The sequence below is a fragment of the Ranitomeya imitator genome, chromosome 5 (genome assembly GCF_032444005.1).
Source record: "Ranitomeya imitator isolate aRanImi1 chromosome 5, aRanImi1.pri, whole genome shotgun sequence".
In the NCBI taxonomy this organism is placed as follows: Eukaryota; Metazoa; Chordata; class Amphibia; order Anura; family Dendrobatidae; genus Ranitomeya; species Ranitomeya imitator.
This window is the reverse complement of record NC_091286.1, coordinates 552,362,910-552,384,243: the sequence shown is the minus strand read 5'-3', so window position 1 is coordinate 552,384,243 and position 21,334 is coordinate 552,362,910. Positions and strand designations below refer to the sequence as shown.

At 44.4% G+C, this 21,334-nt stretch overlaps 1 protein-coding gene across 1 annotated transcript in view; it reads right to left on the bottom strand.

Moving 5' to 3' along the window:
- Positions 1 to 21,334, bottom strand: part of SPSB4 (splA/ryanodine receptor domain and SOCS box containing 4) — a 200,022-nt gene that overhangs the window by 177,626 nt on the left and 1,062 nt on the right. The gene's annotated exons all lie outside the window — the stretch shown is intronic.

Here is a 21,334-nt window from a genome sequence, read left to right as displayed (position 1 = left end):
GGGCAGCACGGTGGCGCAGTGGTTAGCACAGCAGCCTTGCAGCGCTGGAGTCCTGGGTTCAAATCTCACCAAGGACAACATCTGCAAAGAGTTTGTATGTTCTCCCCGTGTTTGCGTGGGTTTCCTCCGGGTACTCCGGTTTCCTCCCACATTCCAAAGACATACTGATAGGGAATGTAGATTGTAAGCCCCATTGGGGACAGCGATGATAATGTGTGCAACCTGTAAAGCGCTGCGGAATATGTTGGTGCTATATAATTATTTGGGGCCTATTATACTGAATGGAGCAATATATGGGGCCCATTATACTATACTGTATGGCGCATTATGTGGGGCTCATTATACTGAATGGAGCAATATATGGGGACCATTATACTGAATGGAGCAATATATGGGGCCCATTACACTGTATGGAAGAATATATGGGGCCCATTATACTATTTACTGAATGGAGCAATATATGGAGACTATTATATTGTATAGAGCAATATATGGATCCCATTACACTGTATGCAGCACTATGTGGTGCCCATAATACTGTATAGAGGACTATATAGGAGCAAAATTACTTTGTAAGGGCTGCAAAGTTGTGACTCTGAGACATGCTCTTCAGTGGCCCTGCCGAATATTAAGTTGTTCTTTATTTGACGACAGGGTGGGTGGGCAATTAGAACTCCTGTTATGGGGCCTCATTATTTCTATGTACGCCCCCTGGCATTGAGGTACTATGTTCTCCTTGTATTTGCACGGTTTCTCTTGGACACACAAGTTTCCTCCTAATCTTTAAAAACATACTGATTGGTTTATTGGCTTCATATTAAATGACCAGGACTAGTCTCCTAATGTATACACGGATTTCTCCAATACACTTACACTAAAGAGGCAATTAGAACTGATATTGCACATAAAGAACGGAATACTACAGAGGTGTAAACTATTTGCTGTACAAAACCATGCAGCCCACTATTTTCCACTATTTTTGCCAGTGTTTTAATTGATGTCCTCTTATTGAAAAATGCTGAGTAAGAAAAATGCTCAGTATTCACTAAGCGCTCTATTCATACATAAGATATTGACCATGTGTATATAAAAGTACATTTTGTGCGATCGAGCCTTAAATACGGTATATGTGCAGGAGCTGAAATACTCATGTACGTGGGGCGGCATTGTGTAAGCAGGCGTATAAGTAATGGGATACTAGTGATTCCCTTGCAAGGGTCAAATTCTAATATTTTCTATTGTGTGCAAATGATTTTCTTCAGAAAGGAACAAGCCTGCTCCTGTAGCTTAATATAAAGAAGCTCCCATCTACCTTTTAAGGTGCCGCTATCATTGTTATCAAGGCTCCTAGCGCAGTCATGCATTGTAAAATAAAGACGATTTGTGAAGTGTCGATCCCTCTTTCCAATAACTTTGCTTTGTGTTCTCGAGACAATGGAAAAAAATTAGCTCTGCGAATGAATCCAAAGTGTCTTTTGCGGAGATTGAGTTCTTTGCGCCTCAGTGGGCACACGTCAAGGTTTATTTCATGGCTTACATAAAGCAAACAGAGCCTTCCCCAGCCCTGAGACCATTACTATTCCTCACTGCATCTGTCTCATTTGCCTAAAGTTGGCATGAGAAATTGGCATGCAATTTGTGTCACAGCAGCATCAAACGGGCTCATCCCAGAGCTCATTAACCCAACTAGCGTGCCCCAAGAGAAATGGGTTAAACTTGCACATGGCTGCAATGTCAAATCCGTTTAGATAATTCAAGAATTAAATTATTATTTTCTGCTTTGAATATAATGGTTAGTAAAGCTTTTCTAATAATATTAAACATTTGCTCTCGACCCTGTCTATGTTCATCTCCTATAGGATGCTTCCTGGCTTCTCCAATTAATATGTGTTAGCTGGCAGAATAGCAGGATGATCGGAAACGTGCAGGAAATGGTGACTTATCATATTTTGTCTTCTGCAAATCATACAATAAAGCATGATGCTTACTAATGACCTATAGGGTGCGGCAACCAAGAAAGGGGTGAGGACATATTCACAAGCTGCAGGACATTACTGCCACTGTTCTTTATATCTGACTTGGGTTTCCGCAGCATGTTCAGTTGATTTCTCCGAACCCATAAAGATATCCATCAGCTACCGGGTCCTTAGGACCTTTCATCCAGTGAAGTCTCTAACTTGTCTGAAGGACGCAGTTGTTGAAATATGTCTGCACTGGCTAGTAATTAATATCATGAATGTTAATTTGAATCATATAACCATTTATTTCATCGACTTAGGCCTCATTCAGCTATTTAAACCCGTGAAGCTTTGACTTCCACTGCCAGACAATAGCTCTGTTTTCCTGGTCTCTAGCTCTGTTCTGTGCTCCTGTCTTTCCGTCCTAATTTATCGTCCTAATATATCGTGTTCTTTGACCTCGGCTTGAAATGTGACTGCCAGCTTGCTTTATGGCTTTGTCCCTGCAATGACCTACTGGTTCTGCCTCGGTAGGCCAGGTATAGCAAAAAATATGCAAGTTATATTTTAAATTGCCTGATTTTTTACTATACCTGATGCTCTATTTCATAATTGGGTGATATGTTAGCACTGCAGCTTTTACACCACTGGGTCCTGGGTTCAAATCCAACCAAGGACAACATCTGCAAAGAGTGTGCATGTTCTTCCTGTGTTTGCGTGGGTTTCCTCCGGGTTCTCCAGTTTCCTCCCACACTCCAAAGACATACTGATAGAGAAATTAGATTGTGAGCCCCAATGAAGACAGTGGTTTTAATGTCTGTAAAGTGATGTAGAATTAATGGCACTATGTAAGTGAGAAAAATAAATACGGTAGATAAATATACTCTGTAAATATCCTTATTATTCTGACCACTTAGGCCAGTCTCACATGTCCAGATAATTCCGGTACTGGAAAAATCGGTACCGGAATTATCCGTGTCCGTGTGTCCGTGTGCTTACCTTGAACATCAGTGTGGCACACGTGCGGCAGCCGTGTGCTGCCCGTGTGCCGACTGGGTACCACACGGAGCGTGCAGGAGACAGCGCTAGAGATAAGCGCTGCCCCCCCAGCGTGGTGCTGAAGCCGCCATTCATATCTTCTCTCCAGCAGCGTTCGCTGGAGAGAAGATATGAAAAATCCTTTTTTTTTTTTTTTTCGTATTTAAAATAAAGATCCCTGTCCCCTACGCCCTCCCACCCTTTGTGTGCCCGCCCGCTGTTACTAAAATACTCACCCCGCTCCCTCGAAGTGTCTTCTCCGCGCCGCACCTTCTCCAGTATGAGCGGTCACGTGGTGCCACCCATTACAGTCATGAATATGCGGCTCCACCCCTATGGGAGGTGGAGCCGCATATTCATGACTGTAATCGGCGGCACCACGTGACCGCTCATACAGGAGAAGCTGGCACTGAGAGGAAGCTGCGAGGAAGCCGGGTGAGTATTTTATTAACAGCGGGCGGGCGCACAGGGGGTGGGAGGGGGGAGGGGACAGGGATCTTTATTTTAAACACGAAAAAAAAAAAAAGATTATTCATATCTTCTCTTTAGCGAATGCTGCTGGAGAGAAGATATGAATGGCGGCTTCAGCACCACGCTGGGGGGACAGCGCTTACTGTAGCGCTGTCTCCTGCACGGCACATTGACTTTAATGGGTCCGTGTAATCCGTGCGCTCCCACGAACACTGACATGTCTCCGTGTTTTGTATACGGACACACGGTCCAGGAAAACACACTGACATGTGCAGAGTCACATTGATTTCAATGTGTCAACGTAAGTCAGTGTCTCCGGTACGTGAGGAAACTGTCACCTCATGTACCGGAGCCACTGACGTGTGAAACCGGCCTTAACAGCAGCTAGCTCTGTGGTCCAAAGCCAATGGGCTCCTGTTAAGTCCAGGTCCCTGTATAAGGGTTAAAGGGTGAAGACTAAAAGGATAAAAAGTGGTAATACAAGTCTATGGATCCATGAAAAACAAGACATGACATCCATGTGCAGTCCATGTAACACTGCAAACGATAGGAGAAGCTTTATCATTTATTTATCCATGCGTGAAAAACACAGGCCAGGCCTTGTGCCATTTTATGTGAAAACACATCTGAATGAGGCCTTATGAAAAAGCAGTTTGCCTGCATAGATGGACATACACATTCGAGAGCTGCTGACCTAACTCATGTTCAGCCGATAGCTATTCCTCCCGACTTCCCCTTACACACCCAACTCGGCTCTTAGGAAGACTTAGTAGTCAAGTCTACGTAATCTTGTAATTTTACAGTGATTTTCAAATTTGAGTAAACCCAGCCGGCAGAAAGGGGGTTGTCTGGCAAGAAAAAAATGCAATTTATCTGTTTTTAACATTTAAAAATAATAGACTTTTCCATTACAATTTAATTATGAAAACTCCACTATTAGCCCGATTCTGCACACCTCTGGCAACTGCACTTCTACATTATTACCACCATGCTCAGACAGCCCATGCCTGTGTTTCCGTAGCTGGCTGATGAAGGGGGCTCGCTTTCTAGTTTAGTTGATTACCTAAATGCCCATTTACACAGCCTGACACTGGCAGTTAAACAACTGCTAATCGGCAGTAATTTAGCAATCTAACTGGAATTCTATGGCATAGAACCATCATTAGGGGTTGTATACTACTTGAACAACCATTTCTCAATATGAGTTCATGCCCCGTTAAAGGGAACCTGTCACCCCCAAAATCGATGGTGAGGTAAGCTCACCGGCATCAGGGGCTTATCTACAGCATTCTGTAATGCTGTAGATAAGCCCCCGATGTAACCTGAAAGATGAGAAAAAGAGGTTAGATTATACTCACCCAGAGGCGGTCCCGGTGTAGTCCGGTCAAATGGGTGTCTCAGGTCCGCTCCGGCGCCTCCTATCTTCATTCCATGATGTCCTCTTCTGGTCTTCACGCCGCGGCTCCGGCGCAGGCGTACTTTGTCTGCCCTGTTGAGGTACTGCAGTGCGGAGGCGCCGGGCCTCCTGACCTTTCCGACGCTTGCGCCCTGCAGTACTTTGCTCTGCCCTCAACAGGGCAGACAAAGTACGCCGGAGCCGCGGCGTGAAGACCAGAAGAGGACATCATGGAATGAAGATGGGAGGTGCTGTTCCGGACCTGAGACACCCATCGGAGCAGGACCACCCCTGGGTGAGTATAATCTAACCTCTTTTTCTCCTCTTTTAGGTTACATTGGCTGCTTATCTACAGCATTATAGAATGCTGTAGATAAGCCCCTGATGACGGTGAGTTTACCTCACCATCGATTTTGGGGGTGACAGGTTTCCTTTAAAATAAATACACCTGCACTCAACTCCTGTGCCGGGACCATTCCAGGGTTGTCAGTACTCGCGTCTCATGTGTGGTTTTTATATCATGGGAGCCCTGTTCCCCATCAGCGCTGGCTTCACTGCGCTCACCCTGAGCCCCAGCTCTGATTGGGCACAGGGCTCACATGACATAACTTCATGTGAGCCCTGAGAACGCGAGTTCCGACAGCGCTGGAAAGGTGCCAACACGGGAGGTGAGTAGAAGTGATTTAATTTTAATGGGGGCAAATATAGGAAATGAGAAAGGATTGTCCTAGTAGTGAACAACCCCTTCAATATGATCATTCTGTGCGCACAGAACATCATTTCATCAGCAGGACATCACTTTCTTACACAGGACGATGCTGATAAGGATGATTTTTAACCTTACATTTTGCTCATTTGGCGGGTGTTTGCTGGCCCTTCTAGAAGGGCCAATAATAGGGAACCAGTTTTCCCATTACTGCTTATTTCCCTATTATTGGCTCGTCACAATAAGCCGTCAGTAGTGAGAAGGGGGTTGGCTTAGTAGTGAAGTCCCCTTTATCACATGTGGGCATACAGAGTGTGTCATAATGAATGTGGGCGCTAAGAGCGGCTCAGAAGTCTGGCTTGCGCCAAAGGTTTTTTTTTAAAGAAATTATTCTATGCAGAACAGTACAAAGTTAAGGTCATTTCATGGAACACTATGGGACTATAGGTTTTTGGTGTACTTTTTTCCCTATCGACTTCTGGAGGAGCCTTAAAAAAATGCATTTAAAAAGTACAATTGCATTTTTAAGTGTGTAATTCCAACATTTCAGCACTGAAAAAGTATTAAAAACAAACATGCATCAAATCTGCACCAAAAATGCACAAAAAAAGGGAAAACTCATTATAAAAAGCCTGAAAAAAGCAATAATCAGAGCAAGCTGCTATTTCCTATTTTGGTGCAGTTTCCTACAGCGTTTTGTCAGCGTGGTAAAATGGCCTCAGCTTAGTTAATTTCAATGTAAAACATCTGTTTTGTTATCTAATTCTCACAAACTACTGTAAGGCTATGTGCACACGTCAGGATTTCTGGCAGAAATTTTCCTGACAAAAACCTGACATTTCTGCCAGAAATCCGCATGCGTTTTTTTTTGCGTTTTTTTGCACATTTTTTATGCGTTTTTTCTAAATGCATAGAATAGCGGGAAAAACACAAAAAAACCCGCAAAATTAATAAACATGCTGCTTTTTTTTAACCGCGATGCGTTTTTTTCGCAAAAAAAAAAACGCATCATGTGCACAAAAATTGCAGAATGCATTCTAAATGATAGGATGCATATGTCTGCAGTTTCTAATGCGGTGTTATCGCGTTTTATCGCGAAAAAAAATGAACGTGTGCACATACCCTAAAAGAGCAAAGCTGAAGAATAAAAGCCCCGCACATCACCGACGACCTGACCGTCTCCACATAAACATTTGTACTTTTCCTACGGTAGATTGTTCGGCTCGTTAAGTGTATCCACAGAACAATATCGCTGCTCCGCAGTCTCCGCTTGTTCAGAGACGATTGAAAGGTTTTCTCTCATTTGTTTGCACTCTGCTAATTAAAATGCCTGGTACTTGAGGCCTGAGAATAAAGACTACACTCTGAACAGCAAAGATCGTGTATTGGCCATTTAACAAACAGCAGTAAAAGGATGATGGAAAAGACTGACAATAACAGTACAGTGAGAAAAAATATTTATGCAAGACTCAAGACAAAATAGGAATACTGAACCAGATCCTTGTCAAATAAGCTAAATATACAGCCAGAGAAAGGGGGCTGGCTTATGAAATAAGCAGTTAGCCAGCCCCCTTTACACACAGCATGGGTCAGGAAAGTCTCCTGGATCGAGCACAGGACTGAAAGTAGAACTGTCCAAGGCAGATCCAGAGGGGACGGCAGCAGACCATGCAACTGTAATTCTAGAACTGCATTAGTAAGCTATATAACCTACCACTTTAAAGGGAATTTATCAGAAGGTTTTTGCTATGTAATCTGCAGACAACAGAAGATAGAGGCTGAAACACAGATTTCAGTGTTGTGTCACTTATTTGCCTGTGTGCTGTTGTTTACTTACAATGAAGAATTTATCACCAGGAGACTATCACTGCCTTGAATACAGCTCATGAGACTGCTAGTCTGACCACGCCCCTCTACTGTGATAAGCAGCTCACTGCCAATGCACCCTGTACATAGAGAGCCTGGTGTGGGTGGGGCTAACTTCCTGAGCTCTGCTACATCTAAAATCTGTGATTGTGTCAGAACTGGTGCACCCAGTAAACTAAGTGATACATCCTTGGAATCAGGGTCTCTTTTATAATATTATGCTGCTCTCAGATGAGGTAGCAAAAACCTGGTGATAGATTCCCTTTAAGCACACGGGCATATACTTATGTTTTACTGGAGCATTCCTTTAAGATCTACTGGATAATATGTTTTTCATAACACTAATTGCCATAGACTGGTTATACACTATACACTATACACTATGCATGAGAGAATAGTCAGCTGAACCACATATTGGCACTACATATAAATAAGGTTATTCTTCATCTTATAGATGTCATTTTTCTTTTTACTGCCTAAACATGAGTGTTATTTCCAGATCATTGAAACTATTGGACATGGCGGACCCTAAATAAATATGAGGCCATGTGTGAGTCCTCTCCCAAGTTGGCATGTACACCATGACGCAATGCCCGGGCTGTCACACTATGATGAGCAGCTGACAGTACCATTCATTTATTAACAAGCATCAAACCCAAGCCCAATTCATTTCCATGATCTCATCAATTATTACAGGAAACCAAAAAAAAAGTCTAAAACATGATTCATACGAGCAGTTAATTATGGTTTCTTCTACGCTCCATCTCTGCCAGTACAGCAATTAACACATACAGTGCCATTCAGCGGCTGCTGGCCCAACGACAGCGCTGACAACCTGGCTCCATCTCATCATGATGAGACGAATCCGTCTTCCAGGGCTGACCCCATTCAGCATGACTGCTTATCCTACTGCAGCTTTCTTACAAGCTTCACAGGTCTCTAATGGAGACACGCCAACACAATTTTTTTTTTTTTTAACAAGGAAGTCTTTTATCTGGTTCAGTATTTCCAATTACATTTTTAAAAAATGAATATAGATTCGGCAAAGTCATGAATGTCTAAGATAAAACCAGCATGTAAAGCCGGATAACATTTTCCATAATGGTGTGAAAAAGCTAGTTTCACAGACAGCATCCCCGCATACGCCTAATATGTAATGTATAAGGGGATTGTTGAGCCTAATTTGTCATTTGTCTGGGTTTCTAAAGTCTTAGGCCAGTCTCACACGTCCAGATAATTCCGGTACCGGAAAAATCGGTACCGGAATTATCCGTGTCCGTGTGTCCGTGTGCTTACGTTGAACATCAGTGTGGCACACGTGCGGCAGCCGTGTGCCGCCCGAGTGCCGACTGAGGGCCACACGGACCGTGCAGGAGACAGCGCTAGAGTTAATCGCTGTCCCCTGCGTGCGGTGCTGAAGCCGGTATTCATCCCTTCTTCCCAGCAGCGTTTGCTGGAAAGAAGGAATGAATAATCTTTTTTTTTTTTATTTATTTTTGTTTTTAAAATAAAGTTGCCGGTAATCTGCCCTCTCCCACCCCCTGTGCGCCCCCCCGCTGGCATTAAAATACTTACCCAGCTCCCTCGGCGCTTACATCCTCTCAGCGTCGCTGCTTGTCCTGTATGAGCAGTCACGTGGTGCCGCTTATTACAGTAATGAATATGCGGCTCCACCCCTATGGGAGGTGGAGCCGCATATTCATCACTGTAATGTGCGGCACCACGTGACCGTCACCAGGAACAGATGATCGACAGGGGTGCTGGGTATCGCTCCCCCACCGACCAGAGATTGATGACCTATCCTAAGAATAGGCCACCAATATAAAAGTCCACGACAACCCCTTTAAACATTAAAGGGATTTTCCAAGTTTATTTTTTGACAGTGGATTTAATTAGATCCCAATATAAAACCTGTAATTGAGTTTTAGAAAAGAGCCCCCATTCCAATATGTCTGTGCGCTAAGTGACTTGTGAAGTAATATTTGATCCCAGGTCTACTAACTGATGTCCTATATACCGCCCAATAGTCCACAGTATGCAGGACATCACTACAGATGTGCCACAGAATGGTCCATTACTGCAGGAGCAAATAACCTGTATAAATGGAGACTGGGCTCTTACAATGATTTCGGTTTATGCTTCTGTTCACATTATAGGTTTCGGGTAAGATGTAACCATGACATATCTGATCTTCACAGATCCAAATGGACCTCACTGACTTCCAATGGGATAAATCACTCTTGGGGTTTAATACTTTTTGAGTCAACAATAATAATAATAATAGTCTTTATTTTTATATAGAGCCTCAGACTAAATTTTGCTAATTTTTGATAATGTGTATGTAAAATGTAAATCTAAAAATAATCAGAAATCTTGCAATTTTCACCCTAGCCACTAAGTTTTCAACTAGACTCAAACTTCCTGTTCTGTACAGATCACTTTTCAGCGGTCTCATTATCATCACAGATATGATTACATCTCTATAGACAGTAGATAACACAGGAATGCACAATTCACAATGTGTGATGTTAATGCTTCCCTACCTACCCCTCCATTCACGCTAACCTTTGCCTTTTTCTTAGAAAACGCTCATATGACACATCAATGCAAACAGCGTGTTGGTCATTGTATTACTGCCATTATCCAAGAGTAGAAGAGGAAGTCCAGGCCTAGTGTAAATTCCCCTGTAAACATCAGACTAATGTCAGACAACCCCGCCACTATCAACGGGATGGCCAACAGTGTAATGCGTATGGGGGCCGCCGGCCGAGTGAGCCCTCCATATGTGAGAGTCAGCTGAGATACGTGTTGGATGAACGTTCAGCTAAATCATTATTTGGCCGACAGCCAACTGATGAGCGTGGCCAGCTTTAGGTTCAGCGGCCAGGGTGAAAATTGCTGGATCTGTCAAAACGAGAGCCCCCATTATACATTACTCAGAGTTCTGCTGAAGAAGTAGTGGGGCAGGAATTACACACCAGCTTTTTGGGAAGGATTGCCATTGTTACAGGTGTATTTACCTGAAGGTGCGCGCTCTGTATACTGGGTGAATATAGGGTGCACTTATTTTCCCCACTGTATGTGTCACATATCACAAAAGACAGATGATACTCAGTCGAAAGGAGTGATATAAAATCACAATACTTTATTAATCAAAAAATGTATAAAAAATTGACATCAGGTAACTAGAGGAGATGAATAGCATAGGGGTAGAACAATGCTACATAACAACATTGACAAGAGGCATGGGACTAGAGGGTCAAATAAGTATACATGCAGATTCTAATAACAATAATAGATAACCAACCCGGAAACCAGTGATGTAAATAACCCAAATTATGGGGGGATAATTATATCCTCAAACACTGGCACCAGGTCCCTATCCATAAAAAAGTCCCAGAAATAGACGCTGCATGGCAAAAGATAGTGAGACTAATAATACACCATGTCTGCAGAGCCGCCGCTATAGTACTTCAACAATCACAGACGCAGCAAAGTGAAAGTGTATGGCAAGACAGGAATTATACCCACCGCAATGTAGCTGGAACCTCCCAGAGCACACCTCCACCCCAACGCGCGTTTCGGTTAAAAAACCTTCATCAGAGGGCCACTGTATGTGTGCACTACAATAGATAACAAGTGTATTTACCTGAAGGTGCGTGCTCTGTACACTGGGTGAATATAGGGTGCACTTATTTTCCCCACAGTATGTGTGCACTACAGTAGATAACAAGCGTATTTACCTGAAGGTGAACGCTCTGTACACTGGGTGAATATAGGGTGCACTTATTTTCCCCACAGTATGTGTGCACTACAATAGATAACAAGCGTATTTACCTGAAGGTGAACGCTCTGTACACTGGGTGAATATAGGGTGCACTTATTTCCCCCACAGTATGTGTGCACTACAATAGATAACAAATATCCTGTGCATTCTGCCTGCGACCTAGGGCCAAAATGTCAGAATGTAACCAGCAATCTATCTGTACGATTCTATTGTTACAAAATACTCGACTCAGGATTCCTAAAAATCCATACCCATCAGACTGCAGCCGCCATCGACACGTTAATTATTTACCTACATTTGCAAATACAAGACGCTTCCTAAATCCTCGCGTGACAGCGACTGCTGAGAAAGGATGTCTCTACACAATAGCAGTGACACAGCTGAAAATGTGCAGTATTCTTGTTACAAGTGGCTATTTTCTAAATGATTTTGCCACTGAAGAGTTTTTTAGGGTGCGACCATATTGTCAGTTTTAATAAAGAGAAATCGAATAATTGCACAGCATGAGGGCGTCTCGAGCTGGGGACACCCTGTTATCATCTGATTACACAGTACAGCACAGCATATAAAGGCAACTGTGTGTAATGATATCCTCTGGTAGACGACTATCATGGGAAACATCTTTCTCTTTAGACGTAATACGGTATTTAGAGGCCAATGTCCACGGCCACATCACAGCTTTGTTTTCTACCTGGACATGAAAGGGATCCATTAGGCTACGTTCACATTTGTGCCTTTGGGTGCAGCGTCCTCGACGCATACCGACGCATGCGTCATGCGCCCCTATCTTTAACATGGGGGGCGCATGAACATTCGCGGTATGCGTTGTACTGCGTTTTACGACGCATGCGTCATATAGACGCACAGACAGGGCGCGTCGCAAAACGCAGCGTTGTGCACATGCGTTGTTGGTTGCGTCGCGTCACCGACGCTGCACCCAACAACGCAAATGTGAACGTAGCCTTAAGCTTTAGTCACACTAAACGACTTACCAACGATCACGACCAGCGATACGACCTGGCTGTGATCGTTGGTAAGTCGTTGTGTGGTCGCTGGGGAGCGGTCACACAGACAGCTCTCTCCAGCGACCAACGATCAGGGGAAAGACTTCGGCATCGTTGAAACTGTCTTCAACGATGCCGAAGTCCCCCTGCAACACCCGGGTAACCAGGGTAAACATCGGGTTACTAAGTGCAGGGCCGCGCTTAGTAACCCGATATTTACCCTGGTTACCATTGTAAAAGTAAAAAAAAAAAACACTACATACTCACATGCTGATGGCTGTCACGTCCCCTGCCGGCGTCCACAGGGTCAAAACTGCTTTCGGTAAGTGCGCTGCTAATGCACACGCTGCTGCCGAAAGCTTCCCTGCACTGACTGTGTCAGTGCCAGCAGTAACGTCACCGCTGTGCTCTGCTTTATGGCCGGCGCTGACACAGTCAGTGCGGGAAGCTCTCGGCCGAAGCGCGTGCATTAGCAGCGCTCCTGCTGAAAGCAGTTTTAACCCTGTGGACGCCAGGGGACATGACAGACATCAGAATGTGAGTATGTACTATTTTTTTTTTAACTTTTACAATGGTAACCAGGGTAAATATCGGGTTACTAAGCGCAGGGCCGCGCTTAGTAACCCGATATTTACCCTGGTTACAAGTGAACACATCGCTGGATCGGCGTCACACACGCCGATCCAGCGATGACAGCGGGTGATCAGCGACCAAAAAATGGTCCTGATCATTCCCCAACGACCAACGATCTCCCAGCAGGGGCCTGATCGTTGGTCGCTGTCACACATAACGAGATCGTTAGCGGGATCGTTGCTACGTCACCAAAAGCGTGACGTTGCAACGATATCGTTAACGATATCGTTATGTGTGACTCCAGCTTTAGCGGCACACAGGTCCTCCATTGTACTTCTGTGTGTTTACAGAGGCTTTTTCTGCTGGATTTGACATTGAACATGGTTGCATGCTCATACTGACTGCGTTATGTACAGAGGTATTACGTCTATGGGAGAATTATCTCTGCACATTTTTTTTTAGTGGCCTTCGGTTTGATCCCGAATCATAGCGACTTTATGGATGAATGCTCTGTAGGAAGATCGATCTTGTGCAAGCCTAGACAGGTCCAGAGTCTTCTCCTCTGTTGTATCAAGCCATCAGGTTGCTGGTCTTCCTCATCATCCTGTTCCGTCTATTCTTCCGACCATGATGTCCTTTTTTATTATTATTATTTATTTATATAGCACCATTAATTCCATGGTGCTGTACATGAGAAGGGGTTACATCAAAATACAAATATCACTTACAGTAAACAAAACTAACAATGACAGACTGATACAGAGGGAAGAGGACCCTGCCCTTGCGGGCTTACATTCTACAGGATTATGGGGAAGGAGACAGTAGGTCGAGGGTTGCAGTAGCTGCGATGGTGTTGAGGTGGCCTTGTGGTCTTTACAGGCTGTAAGCTTCTTTGAAGAGATGGGTTTTCAGGTTTCTTTTGAAGGATCCAAAAGTAGTGGATAAACAGATGTGCTGGGGGACTGAATTCCAGAGGATAGGTGATATTCGGGAGAAGTCTTGGAGGCGATTGGGTGAGGAGCGAATAAGCGTGGAGGAAAGGAGGAGGTCTTGGGAGGTCCGGAGATTACGTGAGGGAAGATATTGAGAGATTAGTGTGGAAATATACGGAGGAGAAAGGTTATGGATGGCTTTGTAGGTTAGTGTTAGTAGTTTAAACTGGATACGCTGGGAAATTGGGAGCCAGTGAACGGATTTGCAAAGAGGGGAAGCAGGAGTGCAGCGAGGAGAGAGATTAATTAGTGAGGCAGCAGAGTTAAGGATGGACTGGAGGGGTGCAAGGGTGTTAGAAGGTAGGCCACAGAGGAGGGTGTTGCAGTTGCAGGAGTATGTCCTTCTCCAGTGATTGCTCTCTTCGTATGGTGTGTCGTCCAAAGTAGGCAAGTCATAGCTTGGTGATCCTTGCTTCAAGTGACATGACTGGCTTGATTTATTCCAAAATTGATTTATTTGTTCTTCTTCTTGCCATCCATGACATTGATAATATCTTTCTGCAGCATCACATTTCGAAAGCGTTGATTCTTCGTCTGTCTTATTTCTTTATCATCCAGGTTTCACATCGGTATGTTACCACAGAAAAGACCAAATTATGCATGAGATGTGTCTTCTTCGCCAGTGAAATGTTCATAGAGTTGAAGCCCTTCACCAGTGACTTCATTGCTGATGTGCCCATGGCTATTCTATTGACTTCCGGTGATGTTGCTGAATCTTGAGTCATCATTGATCCGAGTAGGTTGAATTTCCAGTTCATCGCCATCTCAAATGTATCCCAGCTATACCAGGCAGTAGCCAATATCTTTGTCAATAACTTAGTCTCTGCACATCCTTAAGAAATTGTGTCATCCTCCTAAAATGCTTGAAACAACCCTTTTTTTTATTAAAAGAGGAATTTTTTACTTTCTTGATCACCATTTCTTGCCATCTCTGCAGTCTATCAGCGGAGTCTACTAGGCAAGGAGCTTTTAAGTTCTTTCGAATAGGCCTTTCAAGCACTGCTCTGAAGCCGGCCAGATCACTCGATGCTGCAGAGACAAAGCTGATTTTGCATCATCAGAGAAGGCGCAGTTTAAGCTAGAGTCAGAACAAAGCTGCTATCCTGAACTGTCAATCAACCGAGAGAGCACCCCCCTCTTTTCCTTGTCAAGCCAAAAGCTAGCAGGCAGCAGAGTAATACGCTCTTGAAGACAGAACATGGGACAACCCAGTGCCTAGATTTTGCATGTATACTAGTGTAAACACCTGCTCTGTCTCACCGCCATTCTGTGCACAGCAGTGGTGTGTGCACACAGCCCAAACAAGATCACCAAGAAGTCAGTTTATGCAGAGCTGATTTACTTTACATCAGGGATGGAAATGAATATAGGTCACAGGCCAAACTTCCTGAGATTAAAGATTACAAAGGAGCTACAACACTAAGGGCTCACTCACATCACTGTATTTTCCCTCCGAGTGCGATCTGACAAAACATTGGATCGCACACGGACCAATGCTATTCTATGGGGCCGCACACAGGTCCGAGTTTGGTCACACTCGGCCGTGCAAGTCAATGACTGTGTGGAAGTCATCAGACTGCACTTGGATGACATCTGAGTGATGTCTGAATGACACAATGAAGAAGATGGAGAAATTTTGTTCCCCATCTTGTCCTTACAGTGGGAACCGATTCTTTCATCCGAGAGAATCAGATCACACTGTGCTGACACTGATCACATTCTGATCAGTGTGTGACATCCGAGAGAATCACATCACACTGTGCTGATAAAACTCTGATCAGCGTGTGACATCCGAGAGAGTCAGATCACACTGTGCTGACGCTGATCAAACTCTGATCAGCGTGTGACATCCGAGAGAGTCAGATCACACTGTGCTGACACTGATCAAACTCTGATCAGCGTGTGACATCCGAGAGAGTCAGATCACACTGTGCTGACACTGATCAAACTCTGATCAACGTGTGACATCTGAGAGAATCACATCACACTGTGCTGACGATGATCAAACTCTGATCAAAGTGTGGCATCCGAGAGAGTCAGATCACACTGTGCTGACACTGATCAAACTCTGATCAGCGTGTGACATCCGAGAGAGTCAGATCACTGTGCTGACACTGATCAAACTCTGATCAGCGTGTGGCATCCGAGAGAATCAGATCACACTGTGCTGATAAAACTCTGATCAGCGTGTGACATCTGAGAGAATCATATCACACTGTGCCGACACTGATCAAACTCTGATCAGCGTGTGACATCCGAGAGAATCAAATCACACTGTGCTGATAAAACTCTGATCAGCGTGTGACATCTGAGAGAATCAGATCACACTGTGCCGACACTGACCAAACTCTGATCAACGTGTGACATCCGAGAGAATCACATCACACTGTGCTGACACTGATCAAACTCTGATCAGCGTGTGACATCCGAGAGTCAGATCACACTGTGCTGACGCTGATCAAACTCTGACAAACGTGTGACATCCGAGAGAATCACATCACACTGTGCTGACATTGATCAAACTCTGAACAGCGTGTGACATCCGAGAGAGTCAGATGACACTGTGCTGACGCTGATCAAACTCTGATCAATGTGACATCCGAGAGAATCACATCACACTGTGCTGACACTGATAAAACTCTGATCAGCGTGTGACATCCGAGAGAATCAGATCACACTGTGCTGACACTGATCAAACTCTGATCAGCGTGTGACATCCGAGAGAGTCAGATCACACTGTGCTGACACTGATCAAACTCTGATCAGCGTGTGATATCTGAGAGAATCCAATCACACTGTGCTGACACTGATCAAACTCTGATCAGCGTGTGACATCCGAGAGAGTCAGATCACACTGTGCTGACGCTGATCAAACTCTGATCAACGTGTGACATCCGAGAGAATCACATCACACTGTGCTGACACTGATGAAACTCTGATCAGCGTGTGACATCCGAGAGAATCCGATCACATTGTGCTGATAAAACTCTGATCAGCGTGTGACATCTGAGAGAATCAGATCACACTGTGCTGACACTGATCAAACTCTGATCAGCGTGTGACATCTGAGAGAATCAGATCACACTGTGCTGACACTGATCAAACTCTGATCAGCGTGTGACATCTGAGAGAATCAGATCACACTGTGCTGACACTGATCAAACTCTGATCAGCGTGTGACATCTGAGAGAATCAGATCACACTGTGCTGATAAAACTCTGATCAGCGTGACATCCGAGAGAATCAGATCACACTGTGCTAACACTGATCAGCGCGTGATCATATTGTCATTTGCGTAATCGGCCGAGTCTCTCAGATGTGCACCTGCCCATAGAACAAGCCACATGAACACAGGCAAATGAATATGCGCTGCCTCATCCACAGTTATGTAATGTCATGACTTCTTGTTCAATGGCTGGAGGCCACGCTGATTTTCATGCATAGTAAAGTAACATCCAATGGCAGCCATTGGACTAAGGAATTGGGCCGGCAGCAGAAATTAACTCCAGTGTGCGGCGCCCCAGGGTCCTGGTCGTTGCAGTAATATCATTCTCCTCTAGGGGGGAGTGCTGTTATGTTTGAAGGCAATAAAGGAGATCTCTACCAGGTATCACAAACCATGCAACACACTTCACACTCCAGTCCACCAGGGGGAGCTATGCTCCTATTTATTAGGGCACTCTTCACAATTAGGTAAAACTGGTGGCCTGGATAGGAAGTTAGGCAGTTCCTGTCAGGCAGACAGAGAGGAAGGAGGAACATCGAGCAGTTGCTGACAGAGTTGGTCCCTGACAGGGGTTGGATCCTGTCAGAGGCCTAGACAGAAGGACACGGAGCTGCGCCTGCCCCAAGTGCGGCAGCATCCTAAGAAATAGACACGAACAGAGAACTGTATTGTAGAGGGTGAGAAACGAAGTCATAGCAAAAGGAGAGGAACCAGAAGGAGTTCTGCCCTGCAAAGGCTGCCTCCTTCTGAGCTGCAGGATCCGGTAGCCGGAACACCGAGGGAGCAACAGTCCTTTATGCCTTGCTCCAGAGACCGGCAGGACAGCTAATTCCATGTTTTGGGTTCATGCCTTTCAATCTGAATTATTAGGTGAGACAGAAAATGTTGATCCCTCGTTACCTGAATCAAAGGCCTATGATAAAATGCAGGGACGTTTTCAATCATTGGATTTTTATTTTTGGTTTTTACATATCTTTTCCCTAATGACAGAGGACAGATGGAGCAGACCTAGATTCCAATTCTCCATGACACTCATCTCCATATGTGACGGTACATCCAGGCAATAATTTACACACTTCAATAAACAGACGATAGGTTCCCATTAGGTGTACTGAAGTCAAGTCTACGCCATGACGGTCAGTTCAGGGACATAGATATTAGTTCCTGAAGCCTTCGTGAGGTCATCTGTGGTGACCAGTACGCCTCTACAGTATCTATTGTATTTTCTCATTTGAGCGTTGTCCATTGCTATTGGAAAACCCTGCAATACACTATACCGCCCTGGCACGCAGCAGCGGCATTAACAATGCTGCCAAGTCTAAGTGAATTGACAATTTAGAAGAGGCTCATCTTTGTCAACAAGAGCACAGTGCTGCATTATATCACAAGGCCAAAAGAGTGCTGCATGTGTTCCTCAAGAAGAAAATGCTATCACAAATTCAATCTCTCTATCTGATTAATGCAGCAAACTCTCTCGCCTCACGGTTCATTACTGTGATGAGCAGTACATGTATAGGCCAGTTCACACACTGCTGCTACAATGCAAGCAATCTTGGAACCGTGAACGAGGATCCGTCATCGGATTTCACCATACAATCTGCACACAATATTAAACAGATCTTACAACTGATGAGGCTGGTGTACTTACCTTACAAATCCATGCCAGAAAGACTTTACAATACTAAAAAAATTCAATGTTAATTTTAATATTAAACTGTATAACTTAATTCTGGCTTTTAATTTAATTTATAAATCCAATGTATATTGTAAAATCTGGTGAGAGATCCACGTTCAAAATTGCAGTTTTTCAGTGATTTTGTATCGGTTTAGAGCATGATGTTAAGTTTAAAGGGAAGCTGTCATGTCCCAAAATGCTATTAACCCGCAGATATTGGGATAATCTACAGAGTAATCGCAGTCTAAAGCCGCCGCACCGAAAGCCCTACTGCCAGGAAAAAATTACCTTAATTCCTCCCGGAAGCCTCCGCCTTTCAGTAATAGAGGCGTGGCTGGAACCGCTCAGCGCACAGTGAGTGGCAGCTGTAACCACACACCGTCACTGACTGACAGCCGGCTCTGTACTTATGAGTCACTATGTACTGATCACTGACTGAAGTTCATTTTCTTCTGGCAGTCAGGTCTCAATGTGGGCACCGGGCAGATTAACAACGCTACTAACCCACTCCACATCTGCAGGTTAATAACATTTTTTGACAAGACAGGTTCCCTTTAAATTAAGGGCTCGACCAGCCAAGACTAGCGTTTTGCACGCCATCTTGATTAAGACTTTACACTGAATTCATAAAGATACATGTTCCTCTTCCTTAATTTGCTTAATTATTGGGCTGCTGTCCACTACTTCATGAAACATACCCCAGTCAGCGACTGTCATTATACGCCGTAATTATGGTAATTCTGACGGCTGCCCTTCGTCTGGCCCCATTGCCCATGAAGCTCTGCCCACTTGTTACAAAGTTGCCGAAACAAGATCTGTCTAAAAATTACAAGTTGCACAAATTTTTTCTTGACATTTGAAACAGTTTTAAAAATTCTGGAGAAAGCCGTTTAATGAACTGGGGCCTAAATCTCCACTTTTGTAAAAAATAAAAGAAACCATCCAAATTTCCATTAAAGCACCCAACTCCCCCATGAAGCAAGAAATCTGTCCAGCAAAAGCAGACTGTCCCCGACTGCTCCACCAAACTCAGTGACCTCCAGGAGAGGACGTGACGTGACGTGTAAGCGGCAGTTTATTGGCTGTCACTTTTTGGCAGAGCGCAGAGGTGTTGGAGATGGGATGAGACCGCTGCGCTATTTTATTGAATATGTTGACTAACGCTGTTAATGGGACTCTCTGGCTTTAAGGAGGCACCATGGCACTATTAATGAAGCTCTAATGCACGGATACAAAGTGTATTTGTTGCACCATGTTTCTTATGGGAGATTTGTCAGGAGAGTGGGAGAGAAGAACAGACAACAGTGAAACCCAAGGGCAGCAGCCATTGTAAGACCACATACGGGCATGGTGTAAATGTTCTCCAAATGGAATTTTATTTTCTTTAACAAACTATACTTCTAATACAAAGGTGAATAAACGACACAGAAACTCAAGGACAGAAATATTAGGCCACGGGCCTGATTTGACCCACAGGTCACCGCCAGCTAGACAGACCTGATGGTTCCATAAACCGAGCAGATGCCGAGAATTCAAGATTCATTTCTGTTTGTTCATTCCAATGGGAAGTGTCTATGTACCTGCCGATGGCTGCCATCACCCAATGTATGTGCTCTTCTTATAGAGCACCGTAAGGTCAGAGGTCCTAAATCCTATATAACGAGACTAAAGACCTCCTCTAGTGGTCTGCTATTGGATAGGAAAAGACTGCATCCTTCAGAGAACGGCACCTCCGTCATTTACAACCTCTGCAACTCATTTTGTAAAGTTTTCTGAAACTTTTGTGAAACTGTTGTGAAAGATGCACACGGTTTATGTATATATACACAGCGCTATAGAATACTATATATATACAGTATATTCCCTTATTGTCCAAATATTATCACAGACCATGAACACAGAACTGGAAACTGATGGTTTCTTTACTAAGTGCTGTCATGGTCCAAACATAGAACAGTCAACATTGCGCAATATCCATTCTAAATGTAATCCACGGTGGTAGCCCCCCTGGCCTGGACCACGAGGAAGCTTGTCTAACTGCATGGCCTAAACTCAACAACCGACAGTGTGCCCCGCAGCCACATTAATGCCCACACAAAGGTCCGCGTCATTACAAGTCACCGCTGTGCAGTAGTCATAATGGATAATTGCACTTTCTAGTTCAGTACACAGCACAGCCGCCACAACATATTGCTCCAGGCCCAATTTTGCCTTGCCTGAAAGAGCTGTTAATATGCCACCTACTGGGTGCCCTTACCTCATCAGAGTAATGCAGGGTTAGGGCAGGCATTACAACAATGGGTATACAGAGCAAAAAATCTCCCAATGTTCTTAGGGTACCGTCACACAGTGCAATTTTCATCGCTACGACGGTACGATCCGTGACGCTCCAGCGTCGTAACAATATCGCTCCAGCGTCGTAGACTGCTGTCACACTTTGCAATCTACGACGCTGGAGCGATAATTTCATGACGTATGTGCGATGTAGAAGCCGTTGGTTACTATGCGCACATCGTATACGATATATGTTACACCATGCAATCATGCCGCCACAGCGGGACACTAGACGACGAAAGAAAGTTTCAAACGATCTGCTACGACGTACGATTCTCAGCGGGGTCCCTGATCGCAGGAGCGTGTCA